The sequence below is a fragment of the Oenanthe melanoleuca genome, chromosome 3, assembly GCF_029582105.1.
Source record: "Oenanthe melanoleuca isolate GR-GAL-2019-014 chromosome 3, OMel1.0, whole genome shotgun sequence".
Classification (NCBI taxonomy): Eukaryota; Metazoa; Chordata; class Aves; order Passeriformes; family Muscicapidae; genus Oenanthe; species Oenanthe melanoleuca.
The window spans coordinates 3,537,885-3,558,779 of NC_079336.1; positions in this window are offsets into that span (position 1 = coordinate 3,537,885).

Sequence of the window (20,895 nt, forward strand, 5' to 3'; positions counted from 1 at the left end):
TCATTCCCTTCTCTATCCAGGGTGACATTCCCTTCTCCATCCAGGATGGCATTCCCTTCTCCATCCAGGGTGTCATTCCCTTCTCCATCTGGGGTAACATTCCCTTCTCCATCCAGGGTGGCATTCCCTTCTCCACCCAGGGTGACATTCCCTTCTCCATCCAGGGTGAGATTTCCTTCACCATCCAGGGTGTCATTCCCTTCTTCATCCAGGATGAGTTTCCTTTCTCCATCCAGTGTGATATTCCCTTCTCCATCCAGGGTGGCATTCCCTTCTCCATCCAGGGTGAGATTCCCTTCTCTATCCAGGGTGAGATTTCCTTCTCCATCCAGGGTGACATTCCCTTCTCCACTCTGGGTGACATTCCCTTCTTCATCCAGGGTGAGATTCCCTTCTCCATCCAGTGTGACATTCCCTTCTCCATCCACAGTGTCATTCCCTTCCCCACCCAGTGTCCAGTGTACCCCATCTGTGTTGCTCCCAGGAACCAGCAGGGCAGCTGCTTTTCCCTGAATGCTGCTGGCGTGTTGGGCACTGCTCCTGACCTGCACCACCTCTTCCTCTCACAAAATCTGTGCCCACACCTCCAGACCATCACTCAGCAGGACTCTGCACTTCCCAGGAACGGAGACAAGGAGCTGTGCAGAGCTCATGCCCTGAAATCCATCCCTTTAAACCCCCACCTGGAGCATGAGCTCCATCAGAAGCGCTCTCCAGACCAGCAGTCTGTGACAGCACCAGAGCAGGGCTGCTCTCAGCTCCCCAGGTGCATCCCTCCCAGCCAGGGCGTGGGACCCTGCTGAATTCCAAATCCTTTTATTGCACATTATCGTGTTGGCTGAGCTGTCACGAGAGCTACCAGCACAACTGCACAGCACGGGGATTAATCCAATTAAACCTCCACTGACTTTTCCACATTCCTGGTGGTGCAGCCCCTGCCTCTTCTCAGGTAGGTGTCAGAGCGTGGGGAAGGTTAATCAGATGCTGATTCTGGGATGGAAACCCATCAGAAATCATGACATAATGAGAGGGAGAAAGGAGGGAGTGATTAGCTAAGCTTTAACTCACCATAAGTGCCCTGATCCTTGACCTCTTGGTGTCAGTCTTAATTATAAAGATGGACTTAAAAGGAAAAAAACACCAACATAAAGGTAAAAGTATTGAAGTATTGCACTCCCTGGCTCTGAGCTTACAAACAATACAGATTTCTGATTTTTTTTTTCTGACATCTGAAGAAGACCACTAAAGAATTTGTATGATATATATGCAATGAAAGCTAATATGAATAACAGCTGTAACAACAACAAAAAATATATGTATCTGGGAATTAAAACTAACAAATATGCTCAGGCTGAAATTTATGTAGTCACATAGTGACACAGATGGTAAATTTTACTGATATATATTTTTCCCTGGTGGAGAACACACAGTGGCAATCCAGCATGACAGATTGTATCCTAGGCTAAAACTGTGTCAGACACACAGTAATCAGAAGATGCTATCATATAATTTGCACTGGGGCCAGCCTCAATCTTGTAAATGTTCTTTGTTCAGCTGCACTGAGTTGTTTTTCAACTGGGTTTCCCTTCTGCAAAAGAATTCTTGTAGTTTTTCTGTTATTAAGTGGTTTTTTTACAAGCCATGGTATCCCTAAAATTTAGCTATTAATATTATTGTTGTTGTTGTTATGCAACACATAATAATACTAATTATTATAAATATTACTGATAACATACAGTGGATGACTTCAGCCTGTTCTGCAGCCAGATCTGAGGTTAAATACAAAGATTTAAGTCACCATTGAATGTGCAGAGCTAGATATGAGATTAATTTCTGCTAGTTCAGCCTTTTAGGCTAAATTAGATTCTCTAATTAGGCTCCTGTTATTGAAAAGGTAAAAGAAATGTTTCTCCAGAGACTTTTTTTGCCTTATCTCTTTCAGAAATTTATTTTAGGATGGGGAAACAATCTTGTGAGGGTGTTCACCTCATCTCCAAAAGACTGACTCAAGTGAAATTCCTAAAATTTTAATTGCTAAAGTTAGAAAGGATTAATACCTTCTGAGGAAATGAATCATTTCTGTTTTCATGCACTACTTGTATCTGGATTTTATGGATATGTAGAAATTGGTATCAACAGTTGTCATCCTGCAAAAACTTGTATGTGGTTTTTAATCCATGTGGTGTTAATAGTCCCTCCAAAGCTAAATTCTTCTCAGTGGGTCTCAAAAAAAAAAAAAACAGAACTGGACAGTTTCCCCATGAAATCTTCAAATCTTGGGTTCAAGTTTGCTATGTACCCTTTCCTTTCCCTCTGTTTTAGGGGGAGAATGAGAAAGAACTGATGGTTAGGGGACTTTCTTACATTATACAAGCATTCCAAAACTTGGGGTTTTTTTTGTTTGTTTGATTGGTTTTTTTGTTTTTTGTTTTTTGGGGTTTTTTTTTGCTTTTTTTTGTTTTTTTTTTTTTGTTTTGTTTTGTTTTGTTTTGTTTTTGGTTGGTTGGTTGGTTGTTTTGGTGGGTTTTTTTTTTTGGTTGTGTTTTTTTGGTTTTTTTTTTTTTTTTTTTTTGTTTTTGGTTTTTGTTTCTTTTTAATATCTGTTGTCTCTGTATGCTGAGCAAAGATTCAGAAAATGTGGGGTTTTTTTAACAATTCTAGGGATGGTAACTCCACAACTTCCATGGACAGCCTGGTGAGTATTCATTGATTTATAGATATTTTGGAATCATAGAATGGAAGGGACATTAAAGGTTACCCAGTTCCATCCAACCTGGCCTTGGACACTGCCAGGGATGGGGACTCCACAATCTCTCTGGACAAAACTGACTTCTTTATAGCTCAGAGAGTTCTTCAAAGAGAGTTGTAAAATCAAAAGCCTGATTAAACACAGGGACAAAATTAATGTGATTTTAGAAACTAGAAAAAAAGCCAAAGATTTTGCAGGTGGACATGACTTATTTATGGAGGGCTGAGGGCTCTGTGATTTAGCAGAAAATGCTGCCCAAAATCCCTGGAGTGGGGTCTAGGTGATTTCAGACTGTAAACAACAACAAAATGCTTGTCAATGATCATAATTAACTATCAAGTCAACTCACCCTGGAATAGAGAGGACTGTGTGTTGCTTGAAGTGCTTAAATCAGAACAATTTGCAGGTTGAAAAGTACAGTGTAGCTCAGAAAAGTTATGGGCCAGGAATAAGAATAAAATTATAATGTCTTTAGAAAATATGGTTGCAATGGTCCCTTCTGGCCCTAAAAATATAAGAATATATGAAGGTATTTATTTATTTATATCCAGGACACCTGGGGGAAGGGAAAAGTGAAGATACCAAAGACACATTTTTGTCATGACTTAAAAGTAGAGCTGTTTTTCCTGCTCTGATATTTTGACTGAACTGATTTAATTCTGTACTTGTATATCATTGCTATAAATTAGCAGTGGGAAGCAGTAGCATTTATTATTAATAGTGATAGTAAAATAATAATGACAACATATTTTGCTCCTAATATCTATCTGCTCTATCCCCTTCTCCTACTTCTTTTCCTGTGAGCACAAGAGTTTCTTGGAACACCTGGATCTTTTCATTTGGCTGTTTTTTAATGTTGTTTCTAGTCAAACATGACAAACCAAGGGACTCCAACCCTCCTTTCAAATGCTGCCCATTTCCCCATCATTCTCTTAAGCATCCTTACAGTGGGAGGCAGTTTGCTTCAGGAAAGATTTCAGTCCTAGTGTTTTAAATACTTGTGATATATATTTACATTAATAAATACACTTCAAAAATGTTTTAAAACCGATGCATATTTGGATGTATCTGCATCTGAGAGCAGAACTTGAATTTCTTAAAATTGCTGTTTCTTTCTCTCTCTCTGTTTGTACATACAGACACAAGCAAGACCTCAAACCCTTGAAGCAATGTTAAACCTTTTGATTACAAAGCCTGTTAAAGAGCAAGGCAGTTTAGCCAGAACCTAGAGCTGTGCTTATCTAGCCATAAAAATACTTGTGATTTTATTTAGGCTGATGGAGGATGTTCAAGGAAGTATTATTCTTTATAAAACACTGGCTGATGCAGTGAGCACAACTCCCCACAGCATCTTTGTGGCTGCTCAGCTCTTCTAGTCCAGCTCCACATACAAGAAAGATTAAATTAATCCAATTACAGGGTGATGCCATCCTGGAAGGTCCAAGGCCATGTTGGATGGGGCTTGGAGCAACCTAGTGGAAAGTGTCCCTGCCCATGGCAGAAGGGCTGGAAATAGATGAATTTTAAGGTCTCTTCCAACCAAAATAATTTTATGATTTTATAATTCCACAATCTTCTCTCCTCTACTCCAGTGTGTGCAGACCTGCTCTCTCTTCATCAGTAGATAAAAGGTTGAATGTTGTTAAATGTTGTTTAAAATTCTGATGTTTCTTGTCTTGGATTAGTTTTCAGACAGACCACTCAATCCCACATTTGGATTACCTGAGTCAAGGTGGATGGGAAAATGTGGCTGGCAGATCCAAACAGAACCATACAAGCCCATGCTTCAGGAATATCTACACTCATTTAGAGTGTATTCCATTCCATTCCATTCCATTCCATTCCATTCCATTCCATTCCATTCCATTCCATTCCATTCCATTCCATGTTATTCTGAAGACACATGATAAAACACTGCTTGTATTGATGTCTTACCACGTTAAAAAAAAACAAAAAAACCAAAACCAAACAAACAAACAAAAAAAAAAAAAAACACCAAAAAAAAAAAAAAAAAAAAACAAACCCAAAAAAAAAACCCCAAAATTGTTTCCTTATGCAAATCCCTCTTTCCTATTAACCTTGGACTGTGACCAGGCACAGAGGATGCTGGCTGACGTGGATCAAAACTTGAGCAGCTGTGCTAAGGGGAACAGTAGAGGTGAAAAGGGGCAAAGACTGATGCCTGCACTCAGCTGATGGTGAACTCTTTTGGCACAGACATGGCCAGGCTGGCTTAGGCTGCCCTGGAAGTGCAGGCTCAGCTCATGCTGGTGTCCATGGACTGCAGGCAGCAGCTGGCTCAGGTAAGGACAGTTTAAAATGCAAGTTTGCAGCTGTCTGCGCCTTTCCCCACCTGCATGTGCCTGAGGGAGCTCAAGTCATAGTTCCTGGTGAAGAACTGATGTTCAGGCTCTCCTGGTTCCTGCTGGCTTAACTTCCAAACACTCAGTTCCAGATGTCATAATGGTGGAATCATGGAATAGTTTCAGCTGGAAGGGACATTAAAGATCATCTCATTCCAACCCTCCTGACATGCCCAGGGACTTCTTCCACTAGATCAGATTCCTCCAAGTCCCATCCAGCCTGGCCTTGGACACTTCCAGGGATCCAGGGGCAGCCACAGCTTCTCTGGCCACCCTGTGCCAGAGCCTCACCAGCCTCACAGGGAAGAATTTCCTCCTAAAATCCAATTTAAGCCTACTTTGTCATTTTGAAGCCATTCCACATTGTCCTCTCACTCCAGGGCCTTGTAAATAATCTCTCTCCATCCTTCCTGTAGGATCCTTCCTTGGATTCATAAAGATATAGAACAGATTTTTAAAATAATGGGCACCAATACTGTGAATTACGAGGAAAAAAAAATAATCAAAAAAATAAATCAAGTAGGCAACAACATGTAAATCTTGCCTGTAAAAGCAACTGCTCACCCATGTTGAAGCAGTGTGATTCCACAAGCTGCTGGGAAGGAAAAGTGGCTGGAATTGCTGAGGATTTGTCACATGCTTCTTCCCCCTGATGAGTGTACACATGTGTGTGTGTGTATGTGACTGTGTTTAGCATCACAAAACTGGATTCCCAGAAAGGTTGGAAAAGAGCTTTAAGATCATCAGGTCCAGGGGTGGATTTGTGCATATCTGCATGGGCTTGGTGCCAATAAACAAACCAGCACAGAGGTGCCCACTGGAATCTGGCAGGCTGGGACTGCTCAGATGGTCCATGGCACGTTGCCAATCCATGGATGCTTGTGCTGGCCCAGACAATTCCAGGAGCCAGCCTGCACCAGGCTCTGTCCCCAACAGGCAGGTTGGAATTGGCTGTTTTATTTTGGAGGAGAGGCTGTTTAATGCTAAGGAAATGTCTGGATTGTGCCAGCTGGCCTCGGGGATGGAGAGCTGATCCTGACACTTCCTGAGCTGACGAGCAGAGATGCAGCCAAAATGTCTGGCAGGAGATTTGTCTTGGTCTCACTTCTGCAGGCTTGCCTGGCAGTAAACACACAAGTTCCCTTCTCCTCTGCTGTGGCTCAGCAGTGGGGAACAAAAATACCGAATTTTGTGGATCCAAGGATGAGGAGAGAGCTGTGCCTTCACCATGATGGGGAGAAATGAAGTGAAGGGGCCAATCTGAGACAGAGAGCTTGAAAAAATCCCATCAGCATCCACTAGTGATAGTTCTGTTCCTAATATGGCCTAAGACTGTCTGTCTACAGAGAGGTTTTCTTGAGGATTTGGCTCCATCTTTTTCTGCCCATGGCCACCTGAATGAGAGACTGATTTCAGACAGGAGAAATAATGGAAAGGGGTGGAGGGAAGAAATTTCCTTTCAGGTTTTCTTCTCTCTCTAATTAAATACAGACTTCTGTTTCTTCAAGTTCAATATATAGTATCCATTTAAAAATAATAATAATTAAAGATTCTACTTATCATTTTATCTCACAGAAGGCTCACAAGGAGTTGTTCTATAGCCTGAGGCTAAAGCTAGCCCAGATATTAGCTGAACCAAACAGGGCTGTCATTGCCAGCCAGTCTGCACCCCTGCCATGTTTAAAGAAAAAAAATAAGTTAAATTAATGCCAAGAGATGAATGCTAGGAAAGCATCTGAACTGTACAGAAAACAGGGATTGCAGAGGAAGACAGGGAAAAATACCTGTATTTAGTCATCTCCTAAGGTGGACTTGGATTGTGGGCTCTGAGGGAAGGAGCTCAGTGCTTTATCCAGCTTTCCTACAGTACCTGGTTACATGACCTTGACTCCCCAGGTACCAAGGAAAAGAAGGCCTTGCATTCAAAACATTGCTTTATAAATGTCCTTTAGCTATTGCATCTGGCTTTCCTCTGTGGCTCTACAGGGAAATAGAACCTGGCTGCCTGAATAATAGGTGAAATTAATTCTCCTTTTTGGGCACACACTCCACAGCAATTACACAAGTCCATTCCAGGCAGCACAGAAAGCTGCTCTGTGCAGCCCAGGTATGGGTTTGTAAGCAGCCAGGAGGGCAGCAGGAGGGGAATTGTCACCAGGCAGCCTGGCAGGAGCAGAGCTGTCAGTGCTGTGCCTTTCCACAGACCCTGCACCACAAAGGGGCAGAGGCACCAGGGCACTGCTGGGTTTCAGCTCAGTGGAGGGGACAACACACACACCTGGGGACTGGGGAACATCTGCTGGAAGAAGTCACTTGAAAAATAACCTTGCAGTGGCCTGGGAGAAACATCTGTGCAGCAAATGACACACCACCAGCAATGGAGGGATGGGAAGGCAGAAGTTGGGGAAAGCATAAAGAATCATCTTGTGTCAATAATGCAGGGAGCTGGTGACAGCACAGGGGGAATTCAGGTCAGCACAAACTTCTCTGGCTCTACAGATTTTGTGGACAGGAGCTGGTGCAGCTGTCTAATTGAAATGGGCAGCTGTTTTATCACTGACCAAAGTGAACATAAAGGAGTCAAACTTTCCCCCTTTTCCCCATTCTCCACACTGAAAATCCTTCTCTGTTTTGTTGTTTATTTCTTACAGGAGTTTGCTCACATGTGTTTCCTACTCTGTACATAAACAGCAGGAATATGGGAAGGATATGAGTACTTTAGACCAGATGAATTTTGTGTCTTTCTATGAGAAGTGGAATCTAAGACACATTTTACCCAGAACAAAACTTGCTGATGTACAGAATAGGGGAAAAAATCCCAAACCACTCATTCCTTCACATTAACTCTTATTTTATCCATTTTTTTGAACAACAGTGTCATTCAGGCAGTGCAAAGATTCAAATGAAACATCTTCTGACAAGATGCATTGCTCTGGGTGAAATCCCACAGGCTGCATATTTGGGAAAGTCAAATTAGGTGGTTACAGTTGGTTTCATGCTCCTGTGGAAGAGCAGGAAGCAATTTCATTTGTCTGAATTAGCAGAAGTCAGAATCACAGCAGGGAATGTGTTAGCAGTTTAGCAGTGCCTATGACTGAGGGTCAGAAATGTACCCTGGACCTGTTCAGCTCAGTTTAATCACAGCCAGAGCATCTTAAAGAGTTTTATTGGCATCCAGCTGTAGCTGAAGTTGAGACAGGAGCTGGTTCCTTTCTGCTCAGCTTCCACATCCAGCTGGTGTGGGCTCAAAGCTGCCACATGCTCAAGTCAAAGCAGGTGGAGAGGGAGATCAGAGGGGCAACATCTCAAATGTGCAAGATTGTTTTTGTGTGTTTGCCTCTGCTCTTGCACACACACACTATACAAGGCTGGGAGAGACAACATATTCAGAATATTTCAGCCACAGAGAAGGCAGCAGCACTTTCCTGAAATGTGAAATGGGAAGGCTCAGGGAGTGAATTTGTGGCAAGAGTTTGAATCCCAGGGGTTATACGATACAGATCTAAGGAGTACAAAAATTAAATTATCGTTAAGGTCCTTCCAACTCAAGCCATTCTATGATTCTAAATGATATCAAGGAAGGAGAACAGGTCTGAAATATGTTGAGTATTAAAAAAGTGGAAGAGAAATCAAATGCAATTTGGGCAATATAGGTTTCAAGGTAAAAAAAGCAGCAAAAGCAACACCAAAAACAACAAACAACAAAATAAAGAAAAAAAAACAAAAAAAAAAAACACAAAACAAAACAAAAAGAAGCAAAATGAATAATTACTCTGGATTTTGGGTCTTTTATCCAGATGTCAACACTTGGAAGATGTTGGAGAAAGAACCTTGAATTTGATTAAGTATTCATTATATTTTTTTAGGGATATATTTCTGACGCAGAACAACTATCCCATTCATCTGAATTTTTTCCTGACAAAATTTCTTTGACAGCTGCCATTGGGTTGTTTTCTGGATGGACAATGGGAAGGATGGGAGAGGGGCAAAGGAAAAGAGTGGGAGACTGGGAGCAGGAGACTGAGAAATCTCCTTTAGCTGCACATGAATTTTGAGAACATGGTGTTTCTACAAATGAACAGATGCAATAGAGTTAAAGAGAGATCTTTAACCTTCAGAGCAAGAACCTGCATCAAGTGAAGTGGAAAAACAGGACAGAAGGAATAAAATAAAATTAACAGGCTTCAGAGGACTTCTGTCACTCATCACAGTGCTGTGAGAAGGAGACTGAAGTCAAGAAGTCAAAAGCCTTAGGCATGTTTTTACTAATTTTATGTCTCCTTATCTTCCTTTCTTCTTCTTGACCAACTCATTATGGCTGCACAAATCAGCTCACCAAGTGATTGGCACCAAAGAAATGTGTATGTAAAAGGAAAATTTTGGTTATGCTGCATACTTGGGGTCCTACTATTTGAAAAAAAATATTGAAATTAAACTGTCATAATGAAATTCTGCTCATTGTTCTCATAACAATTAATTTATGACAGTATGGGAATAATTAATTTAATTTGATATAATTCTTGAAGTAGGAGGCAATATTTGCTTTGTGTTATTGAAGGAATAGGACTCAAATTGGTGACCTCTTTATCTTTGTGGCTGTCACCAAAGCACAGATTCTGTAATGTCTCTGTTCTGCTACCAGAACTTTGTTAACTCTACACCAATATAATTTTCCTTGTCCCATTATTTCTTTTTTTTTAGTCATGTGTCAACTTCAGATTCTCTGCACTTTATTTAAAATAGTCCATCTTTTCATTTGTGTTTCTCTACATTTTCTACTTATTGTGAGACAGGGAAACAGGATCAAATCACTTTTAGCCATCCCTGGAGATACACCTTATTTCATAGAGTGACAGAACCACTGAAAGTTTGAGTTGGAAGGACCTTTAAAGCTCATCTTGTTCCAAACTCTGCCATGAGCAGGGACACCTCCCACTATCCCAGGCTGATCCAAGCCCTGTCCAGCCTGGCCAGAGATGTGCACATCCCCCTTGCTATTTGGCACCCTTTGTGCTCAGAAGGAGTGTCACAAAATTAAATCTGTCACAGGACCACAGAACCAGAATTTGGGATGATGAAATTTCCAGGCTAAATGCTGGTCCACATTGGATGTTTAGCATGCTGTAGGCACAATGAAGCTGTGTCAGGAGAGGTTTAGGGTGGATGTTAGGAAGATTTTCTTCACCCAGAAGGTTTTTGGGCACTGAACAGGCTCCCCAGGGGAATGGTCACAGCCTCAAGCCTGCCAGAGATTAAGAAATGTTTGGACAAAGCTCTCAGGCACATGTAGGATTGTTGGGATGTCCTGTGCAGGACCAGGAGCTGGACTTTGAAGCTTCCAACTTAGGATATTCTCTGACTCTCTGATGTAATTTAGATGAGAGGGGGGAGTATCCTTGATGCAGACTATGAGGAAAATACAAAAATAAAAAATAAGAATTTGGCTTTGCTCTGGTCTCCTTGATAAACAAAACAGACATGTTTCCACTTTGATAGATTTCACAGGGTTTGCATAAATGAAAGGATCTGGGCCTTTTGAAATGAAAAGGAGATTCCTGCAGCAAACCAGCATGCTGCTGATGAGGGCTGATCCAAAATGCACCATGACCACGTCCCGCCCTGGTTCCCCTGTAACTCGTGTACAACCTGTGTCTGCACCACAGGAAAAGCTGTTTGAACAGATCCTCCTGGGGACCTGGCACCAAACTCGAGAGCCTGGGCAGCACTTTGTGTTTGTGGCTCTGTTTATCACTCTGCAAGTCTTGATTATTCTAATGGAACTCCTCATACCCCCGAGGAGTTTGCTGCGTGCACAAACACTCTCAATCTCCTGTATAAACAAATGTGTTATTCAGCAGACAGTGTCAGTTCTGCTGCTGATAACTGGGAAAGGGGCTGACAACAGCACAGAGAATATTACCTCCATCTCTGAGTAGTTTGTGCAGTTTGTTGGGATTCATTCTCCATCATTTCAGTGGGATCTGGAGGTTGCTGTCTGCTTTGTGTTGCTCGGTGGATTTTTGCATAAACTAAAAACTTAAAGCTTGAGCATTGTAAAAGTTCATTTTTTTTCCTGATCTGCAGCTTCCTTACAAGGGGGAGAGGAGGGGCAGGAACTGATCTCCTCTCTGGTTCCCAGTGACAGGACAGTGAGAGTGTCAGGGGATGTTTAGGTTGAATATTGGGAAAAAGACTCTTCACCCAGAGGGTGGCTGGGCACTGGAACAGGCTTCCCAGGAAGTGTCACAGCACAAAGCCTGACAGGTTTCCAGAAGCATTTCTGGAGTATTTCAGACACGTGGTGGGATGCTCCAGGCTGTCCTGTGCAGGATTTGGACTCGATAATCCTCCTGGGTTCCTTCCAATTCAGGTAATTATATACCTGATTTTCTAAATTCTAAATCCTAGTATTTTAGGATTTTATCTTATTTGACCTGTTCACCTCTTTGATAAAAAGAGTTACTTCTGAAACCCACACCTTGGGAATGCATCAAACACAAAAACTTCTCCCTCAAGAAGGTAAGAGCTGTCAAATAGTGGAGATGCTTTTTTCATTGAAATTGTGGTGGTGTTGGCCTTCTCTGCTCCAGTTACCCTCTGCTGGTTACCAGAGATCTTTTGTTATGGTGCAGCTTTTAGAAATAGACCTCTGATGCTTAAAGTGTTTGAATGTTGAATGTGACTTGAATGAATGTGTGAGGAGAGGGGAGACTGAAGGAGATAAAAAGGAAAGGAAGTAAAGAAGATAGATTCTCCTGTCAGTTGTAAAACAATACACAAGGATGACTGAAATGATTTTTAAAAATGGCCATATTTGATAGGCTAAATATGGTTGAAAATATGTTTGAAATTGCATTCTAGTCCCTCAATCTAGAATTGGAAGTCAGTGGAGATTATCAAAGGCATTTGGGGGCTGAAATCAATTTGATTTAGTAATTGCATATTGGTTTGTAGTTTCTCACCCCTCTCAGTGCAATGTGAACATCTCTCTATCACTCTAAACCTTTTTTGGGAATACCAAGGTTACGCCTCCTCCATTTTTTCCTCTGGATAAAATTTGGATGGAATTTGAGAACACCTATAATCCAATCAAAATTACACTTTCTTACAAGAAAGTAGAAAACTCATTCTTGTTGATCCAGCATGAAATGAAGGTACAAAGTCACTCAGTTCAGCAATAATGACTAAAATTCAATATGCTCAGTTGTTTCAAGCAGATCCAGTCTACACCAACAAACACAGATTCCCATCATTCCACTTTAACTATTTTGTGGATACTCCACAACAGACTAAACTGATCTCAGACATCCATATTTTGAGTCTTTACTTCTGATTTTTTAATATGACCTTGCTATTTTTCCCCCCAATATTATATTCCATACATGTGCACTTGTTCTCCTCTAAATGAGAGGTGTCACAAAGTGAAGTGTGAACAAAAGGGGCAGCACATAAATATAGGATTGTCATTATTTGCTCTTTCCTGCCTTCTTTGCTCACACAGACAACAATTTTACCAGGAAAGGTTTATAAATGTAGAAGAAAAATAGAGAAATTAAACAAATTGTTCAATTAGTACCACTTCATTTCTCATTGCAGGTTCATTTCAAGTCACTGGAGTAAGGAAAGTCCTTCTGATTGCTTAGTTAGTATTTTTATTGGCTATTTTATTTGGGTTTTATGTGTGCATGCCAAGCTTCATATTAATATTTAATGCATCTCTGGAGTTGTGGTTTGGATTTGTGGGAGAAATTTCTCCCACCATGGCAAGAAGATCTAGACACTGATCCCTCTGTGAATGCCATCAGCAGTGAAGCCTTCTCAAAATTTTAGGCAGAAAGGGCAAGAACTGAGATCAGGGCAAAGCTGGAGGGAAATACAGAGTTGGGACAGACCCTGGGGAAAGTCCTCAGATGCAAACAGGTCCTGAGGAAAGGCAAGCAGGGCCAGGGGCCAGAATGAGGGTTCCCAGCAGAGGTTTTGCCTTGCCAGGGCCCTGGCAGTGACACCTTGGTGGTTCTGGCAGGGCTGGAGCTCATCATGGGAAATGAATACACAAAATTCACCCCAATTTATTGTCAGCCCCTGTTCTCTGGCAATGCCAGGATTCCAGCACTGGTGCCACTGAAATTCCCTGAGCCCTGCTCAGTGCTCAGACTGTGAGAGGCTGAACAGAGCAACCCTGCACAGGAAAGTCCATAATGAAATTTAGAGGTGGGGTAGGAGCAATCCTTCACTGACAGGGAAGTGAGCACGTAAAATAAATTAGAATTTCAAAATATTCAAAGAAAAACAGGATTCTTAGAAATCTCTGAGATAAATTCCAAGAAGAAAGGGACTACAGGGCCACATTTTAATGCTCAGCCAGTGCTCACTTTGCCCTGAGTTCACTGTCCTTTCCTTCAGACCAAGATTCGAATAAATACATTTATATTTTCATCATGAATGTGTTAACAGCTTTACTCTGTCTTTGCCTGGCTTGCTAAAACCAATGTTTTCTTATTACACTCTCATAAATTTGAAGGCCAGAAGAACCATTATTTCAGTATATTTTGGGTTTTCCCCTCTTGAAAGAGACAGGATTTAAGCAGTGATCCCTCCACCAGGCTGAACTGGGGAGTCTCTTTAGGAAAGACATCTAATCCTGATTTAAAGACTTCTTTAAAGACTACTTAACAACTCATCAAGCTTGTCTGGGGTTTCTCCTTTGGTTTATAGAAGTAATGAAGCGAGTCCCCCATCCTCCCCTCCTGGAGATACTTCTTAATGGAAAGTAAAAATGCCACAATTACAACACACCATGTGTGGGACATAAAACCTCACTCTCACTCCAGTATCTGTATCATATTTAATAAAGTACCAACAGAGCAGCAATAATGTACACTGGGAATCAGGCATCATAAATAAAAGGAGAAAAATGTAATAATGGGTAGTTGGAGAAAAATATGAAAGCAGCTGTAAGGACAGAAACAGACAAGGGAAAAAGGAAAAAAAAAAAAAAAAAAAAAAAAGGAGGAAAAAAATAATCAAAACCCTCACAGCCAGGCATGGAAATAATGTATTTTAAAGTGGGTGCACTTTGGGAGGATTCTTCCTGAAGAGAGGAGCAGATACAGGCAAGCACACACTCACACACACACACACTTGCCAGATCTTACCAGATGATGTAGTTGTGGCTGGCTGAACTTAATTAACTTGGATGAGTGCTTTTAGATTTTAACCTTCCTTGTTTATTTGCTTTCACTGTGCAGCAGTGAAGACTTTCAGACATGAAGGGAAGGAAGAAAAGGAGGGGTGAAATGACTCTTGAAGAAAATAATAAGCAGCTCCATGTTTGTCCAGTTTGTTTTTGTTTTTGTTTTTATTTTTGTTTTTGTTTTGTTTTTTGTTTTTGTTTTTGTTTTTGTTTTTGTTTTTGTTTAAGGGTGCAGGATAACTGCTCAGGATGTGTAAACCATGATACTCTGATACTCATTTATATCACCTGATATCTGGCCCTGGGAAGCTTTTCCTTTCTGGATTTCAAAAATAATTAATAAATCCTCCATCCCACAGCCTTGTGTTTGTTGCTAGAAGCATCACTACAGGGGTTCCTGCCTGGCACTGAATCAGCCTGACTTGGTTTATCACTTCCATACTTCTCCTAGCTCCCAAAATAAGCTGTTTGCATCCAAATCCATACATGGGAATGGCCTCTGGTTCTTGCTACCTCTTAGAACATGGTTGGGAACTATTTTGTCTGGGCTAAAGGCTTGACTACCAATGGAGAAATTTGGAATATTGAGCTCCAAAGCTAAGTTCTGTGCCCTAACTCTGGAAATTCCCAATTTTAGTCATTGTCTAAGCTCTAGAAATAAAAATTTATACACTGACAGCACAGGTCTTTCATGTCTGGATCTAAGTATACTAGGACCTTTAGCTCTACTAAATCATGGAAACATGAAATGTTTTGGCTTTGAATGGACCTTTAGAGACCACAGAATCATAGAATCATAAAATCAATATCAAAGTAAAATTGAACAATTTTAGATTTCAGAGAGATTTTCCTTAGTCTCTGACAAATTCAGGTTTGACATAGTTTCCAGCATGATCTGGAAGGCTGCTCCTGACACAACTTGTTTCCAAGTCTTTAAACTTTTTGTTGCTCATTGCAGAGGATTGTAATGGGAAGGACCTTTCCAAGGGAGCTGATGGATTCTTCTCAATCAATCAATGTTTACTGAAGTCCAGGGGTTTCTGCAGAGCTAATCATCTGTATTTGGGAAAGAGAAAATTCATTCTGGTTAATTTGGGGAGGATGGGTAAGCAGAGCTTAACCCTGATGAAAATAATTGAGGTCCAAGGTACAAAGTCCAAGGTGCAGCTGAGGTGGATGCTGGTTCCCAAGGGGTTCCTGCTGCTCCTCTCCTGCCTGTCAGAACCAGAGCTGGGCAGGCTGAACAGCACCAGCCTGGCAATGCCTGCCAAAGAAAATTAAAACAGCAGCAGAAGCAGCAGAGGGCTGCAAACGTTGGTCCATCTGTAATGTCAGACCTTTGTTCTGGCCCTTTGCTCCTGACTGAGAACCTCAGCTCTCTGCTCCCAGGGAAGGTGGGTGAGTCCATCACATGGAAATGCCCTGGCAAATTTGCCATGGGGAGGGGGAAGCTCCCTCCTGACCTCGGTGTGGGTGAGCAGGAATCACCAAGGTGAGGACTAAGGTGGCAGTGGATCACTGACAGCTCTGGTGACAAATGCAGTTCAGACCTGATGTGTAAAATTGCCCTTTTCTCACTCAGCACAGCAGCTCCTTGTGCCTTATTGCTGCTCCAGAGATCAGAAATCACCCAGGAGGGAGATTCATTTGTTCCAGCCCCATTGAAATACCATTATTTTAATTTTAGGTCAAGTGTATACTGAAGTTCTTCATTACTATGCTGAAGTTTTTCAATGCAAGTAGCAGAGCCCAAAAAGGTGCAGGGGGTCCCACCTGGTTTCTTAGGTGCTGCTGTCAAGGCAGCTGGTGTCAGGGACCAAAATGTGAAATGCAGGGTGCAGTGATTACAATTTCTGTTCATGGGTGGGAGGGAGAGGGGAAGGAAGGAAATGCAGGCCTAGGTGTCTGTGCTTTTTCTTTAATTCAGTGGAGAAAAGGATAATGTCACTGAAAACTTGGAAAACTTCAAGGCTTCTCAAGCTAACATGGTGACTCAAAACAACCTGGGGTGGCTCCACAGGGAGCCAGCAGAGGTGAGGAGGTGCCAGTGGCTGCTCAAGATCACAGAACTGTGGAACCACAGAATGGTTTGGGTTGAAAGGTACCTTAGAGCTCATCTCACCCTGCCCTGGGCAGGGACAACTTCCACTAGACCAGGCTGCTCCAAGCCCTGTCCAGCCTGGCTGTCAACACTGACTTCTTGGAAATATGTTTAATGTGAAAGAACTGGCTGCTTAAACTAAAGAAACGAAAAAAGATTGTGATAAAAGTGTCTGTCACTGGCACTTGGTAATCTCTTGTTGGTGAAAGACCAAAGCCCTGGAACCACCTGAGCCTGAAGTGGTTTCAACCAGATCTTATACACAAGATACTACCTGTTCTCTGAAATGGTTTATCTTAGTTTAATTTCTGGATAAGAAACAGAAACAGTGTCTGGGCTGGAGATGAAAACACCAGGTGTCCACTGACAGTCTTAAAGGTCCTTTCCAACATAAACCACTGCTCTTCTAAGATTTTTTTTCAGCAATTGGTTTGCAATCCTATAGATATCCAATGGTGGATATTGGACTCTCATAAGGTTTCTACCTATATTAACTATTTAATTGATCCAGGAAGAGAATTGCAATAAAATGCAATAAATAATTACTGATTCAATTGCTGCATTTTCAGGTCCAAAGACTTACAAAGCAGACCTGTGGCTCACCCCAGAACTATGTATAATTTTGCAGCACTGTACAGCACTAGGCCTCTTTTCCCAAAATACAGACTGATGTTTGGCTCATGAGGTGCTTGCAGGGTGGTATCAGCCAGCTGTCCTGGAGGATCAGATGATATTGATGGCAACTGGCATGTCTGTTCAGCGAGCTGAGCTCATCCCTGCAGAATCAGATGGAGTCTATTTCAAACAAAAAAAGGAAATCAGGAGGAGCCAAGTGAAATAACAAAGCTGCTGCCAACTCTAACAATCCAGCAATTCACCACCTCAATGAGGTCCTTGTGAATGTGAGGAAGCCACAGATCATGGCTGGGTCTGCACAAGCTTTCCTCCTCTCTTGTACCGAGGAATTTATTGAAGCTCAGTCCTTGCTTTCCAAAGGTCCAGGTCTGTGGCTGTGACAGGGCAGCAACATCCTGGCTGGAGGAAGGCTGGCTCTGTGGCTTGTCAGTCAAAATGCATCCTGCATCCTGCTGGACTTGCTTTCCATGTGTGCCCCAGGGCAGAGAGCATTAGCTCTACCTCTGCCCAAGGACAAGCATAACTCAAGGTGTGTGAGCAGCCCCCTGGATTTCACTGGGACTGCAAATGTGTTTACACACCTTAGCAATTCCCTCATTAGTGCACAAAAACCGTATTATATTTCTGTCAAAAGCCAGTTTGAAGTTCACTTTTCAAATGCCAAGGGCCTGTGCTTTTACCAAGAACAACATTTAGCTTTTCCAGCCTCTGTTCCTCAGGGCCAGAAAACTTGTACAAAGGAGGAAAATCACCCCAAACGGGCTTTTCTTGTACCACGAGGAGGAAAGCAAAAAATCATGAGATAAAAAGGTGGTCTGCATTCATGGTTAAATATTGGATGTGTAATTGAAATGAGAGAGTCAAGCTGAATGCAAAGCAATTACCAGCACTTAATATTAGTCAGACTAATAAAGCAGCAATTAAACCTCATTATACAGCCATAAAATTGGTATGTAATAGATTGATAGCACCAAATGTTCATACCAATGTTTGATGGCATATCACAGGCAAGGTGAAGTGGTTCATTTAATTGGCAGATCAAAATAATTCCCTGAGATAGATTTAACCTTATTGCATTTCTTGGCTTTACATGACACCCGTGACAGTACAAACAAATAAATAAACACAATGAAAGAAGAGAAAAGAAAAAAAAAAAAAAAAAAAAAAAAGCCTACAGACCAGCTTGCTTTATGGCAAACACTCTCTATTCCATAGTATAATATTCCTTCTCCCAGGAGATTCACAGTTATTTGAGAATCTTCTTGCCAGCAGCACAATTTGGATCTTGCACAGCAGTGCTGCTTCATTGTTCACTCCTTGAATTGAATATGAGGCACTGAAGGAAGCCCACATGTAAATGTTTTGCTGCCTGTTTACATGGAATTCAGCACCTTGGAGTATATTAAGTCCAGCGATTAAAAGGAATTTCTGTTGGAAACCAGAAGGGTAAGCAGTGAGGGAGACATTAATAAAAAATTTCTAAACTCCTCCAGAATCATATTTGAGCACATTTATTTTGGCAATAGCTTCAGATTTAATCATTATATTCAATGTGTCCATAGGTCCAGCATGTTTGGTTTAGTATTTTAAAAATATTTTTATTAAGTATTATTTATGTGGGTTCATGTGATGAATATATTTTTTTTTAAGTTTAAAAGATTGCTTGGTGGTTATCTTCATGGTTAACCTTTAAAAAGGGAAGAAATTATCTGAAAGACAAAAGTATCCTGGCTTACAAAAGTATCCTGTGGCCAAGTAGGATTTCAAATCCTGATCTTCTGTACAGCTCGACAGTACACAGTATTTTCTGGAAGGGAAAACAAAAAAATCTGTTTTAAAAAATCAGAAAATGAGACCAACAGAAAATTTGCTTTTGACAATCAGGGTTGTCCCAAATATTTTAAATTATCCAGGCATGGAAGGAAAAGAGATAAGAGGTTTATAACCCATCCCTCAGTTTAGTGGCTTAGTAAATTTTCCTCCTCAAACCAAAAATCATAGAGTAAGAAAACAAATAACTTTGAATCAAGCTTTGAGTTTCCAACAATTCTGTGAGAAACTCATCACTGGCAAAACCCTGTTGCTCTTGTGAACTTTCTCTTTCCCTTTTCTGTGCTGTCCTTTGGTTCATGCTGAACATTCGTGGTTTGAACTCGTTCTGGGTCCCTGCAGAGCAGTGATCTCAGGACAGATCCATTGCTCCCACATCCTACAAAGATGAAATTCCTTATTTTTAAATTCCTGGGGATTCCCAGTGCCAGCTTCTGTAGGAATGTGTGCATGGTGAAGTGAAATGGCTCTGAGCTCACACTGACATCTTTTCCTTGATTCAGCACCAATGGAATGGAAATTGAAGAGCATGGTGGAGGATTGGGACACTGAACATGCCTGTGAGACTCTGACATTTCCACTGGAAAATGGGGAAAATAATACATGGAAATCAAAAGAAGAAATTCTTTGATATACTTACTTACACACCTTTTTTCCAGCACAGTTTAGGTAAGAATACAAATGCTTGATGCTTATTAAAACCTGGTACTTAAATCCCTTGGAATGGTGCTGGTAGCACAGATCTCAAACTTCCATCTAGGCAGCACATGTTCTACTGCTCTAAGGTGAGATTCTTAAAAGCAGAATTTAGCATTTCCATCCATATTTGTCTTCCCCAACCTATGAACAATTTTAGTAATTATGCCCACCCAATTTAAATGGAACTGACAGAAATATTGCCTCTTTCAGAAGTCAGACCTCCTTCATATTAATAATATTTATTGTCTAAATATTAATATCAGAGCTGAATTTTTGGCATCTGTACTTGAAAATCTTGATCCATGTTTTGTGAAGTGTCTTTTAGATTAAAGCTTCAGCATTTAATTATACCTCATGGTAAAATACCAGTTTTTCTGGTGCATATTTTTATAATCTCCTCCCCTTGTTCACTTCAATGTAAAACCTATTGAAATTTATGAAATGTGAAAAGGGAATATATTAATATGGATATTTTCCAAACACTGTATCCAAAGCATCCAAGTTTTGACTCCTTTTTTCTGAGCTGCTCCCTGTGGAAGCTGTTGCTGCTGCTCTAAATCAATAAGTTCATCCCAGCCTGTGTGTGTTTTGGATCCTAAATGTCTCTGCTGGTTTGGTATGCAGCACCTTGAACACCCTGCTGCTTGTTCAATCTTTATCAATATCTCCAGTTCAAACAGTGCTGCTCTTTAAGGAGAAGTCTTTCATTGGATTTATTTAGTCTAAAATGGACTAAAAATTTATGCAGAGACATGGCAAGTGTCTTTGAAGAGCTAAAAGGATTGCTGCAAAGGAGAGGAATGAGCTGTTGTTTATTTAGCAGGTGGGTGGAACCAGATCTTTAAGGTCCCTTCCAACCCAAACCATTCCATGATATTTTCTGAGGAGTGGAAAATTAAGAGACTTAAAGCCAAACCAGGGAGGATCATGAGAGGTCTCAGATGAAAAATGCTGACTGCAGACCTGAAACAGATTGTCCTGAGGGGCTGTTGAAGCTTAACAAGTTTTTAAGAACAAGTCAGATAAGCATCTAACAGGAATCACTTAACTGTAGCTGATCCTGTTTGGGGGCAAGAGAATGATCTGAGCAAGGTGCTGAAATTTCTTCCTACCTTGATTTCTCTGAAATTACATATTTTAAGAAGAAAGTCTTTCTCCACTAGAAAGGAATCATTGACAGGCTGATAAAAGTGATTCTTAGTGCTGTTGGCAAGCAGGTCCAACCTTCCCACACCCCAGGATTTAATATGGCCTTTTAGTTGAAGAAGGATTTGATGGGAGGCTAATGGTGTTTTGGCTAAGGTTTCTGAAAGGATAAAAGTGT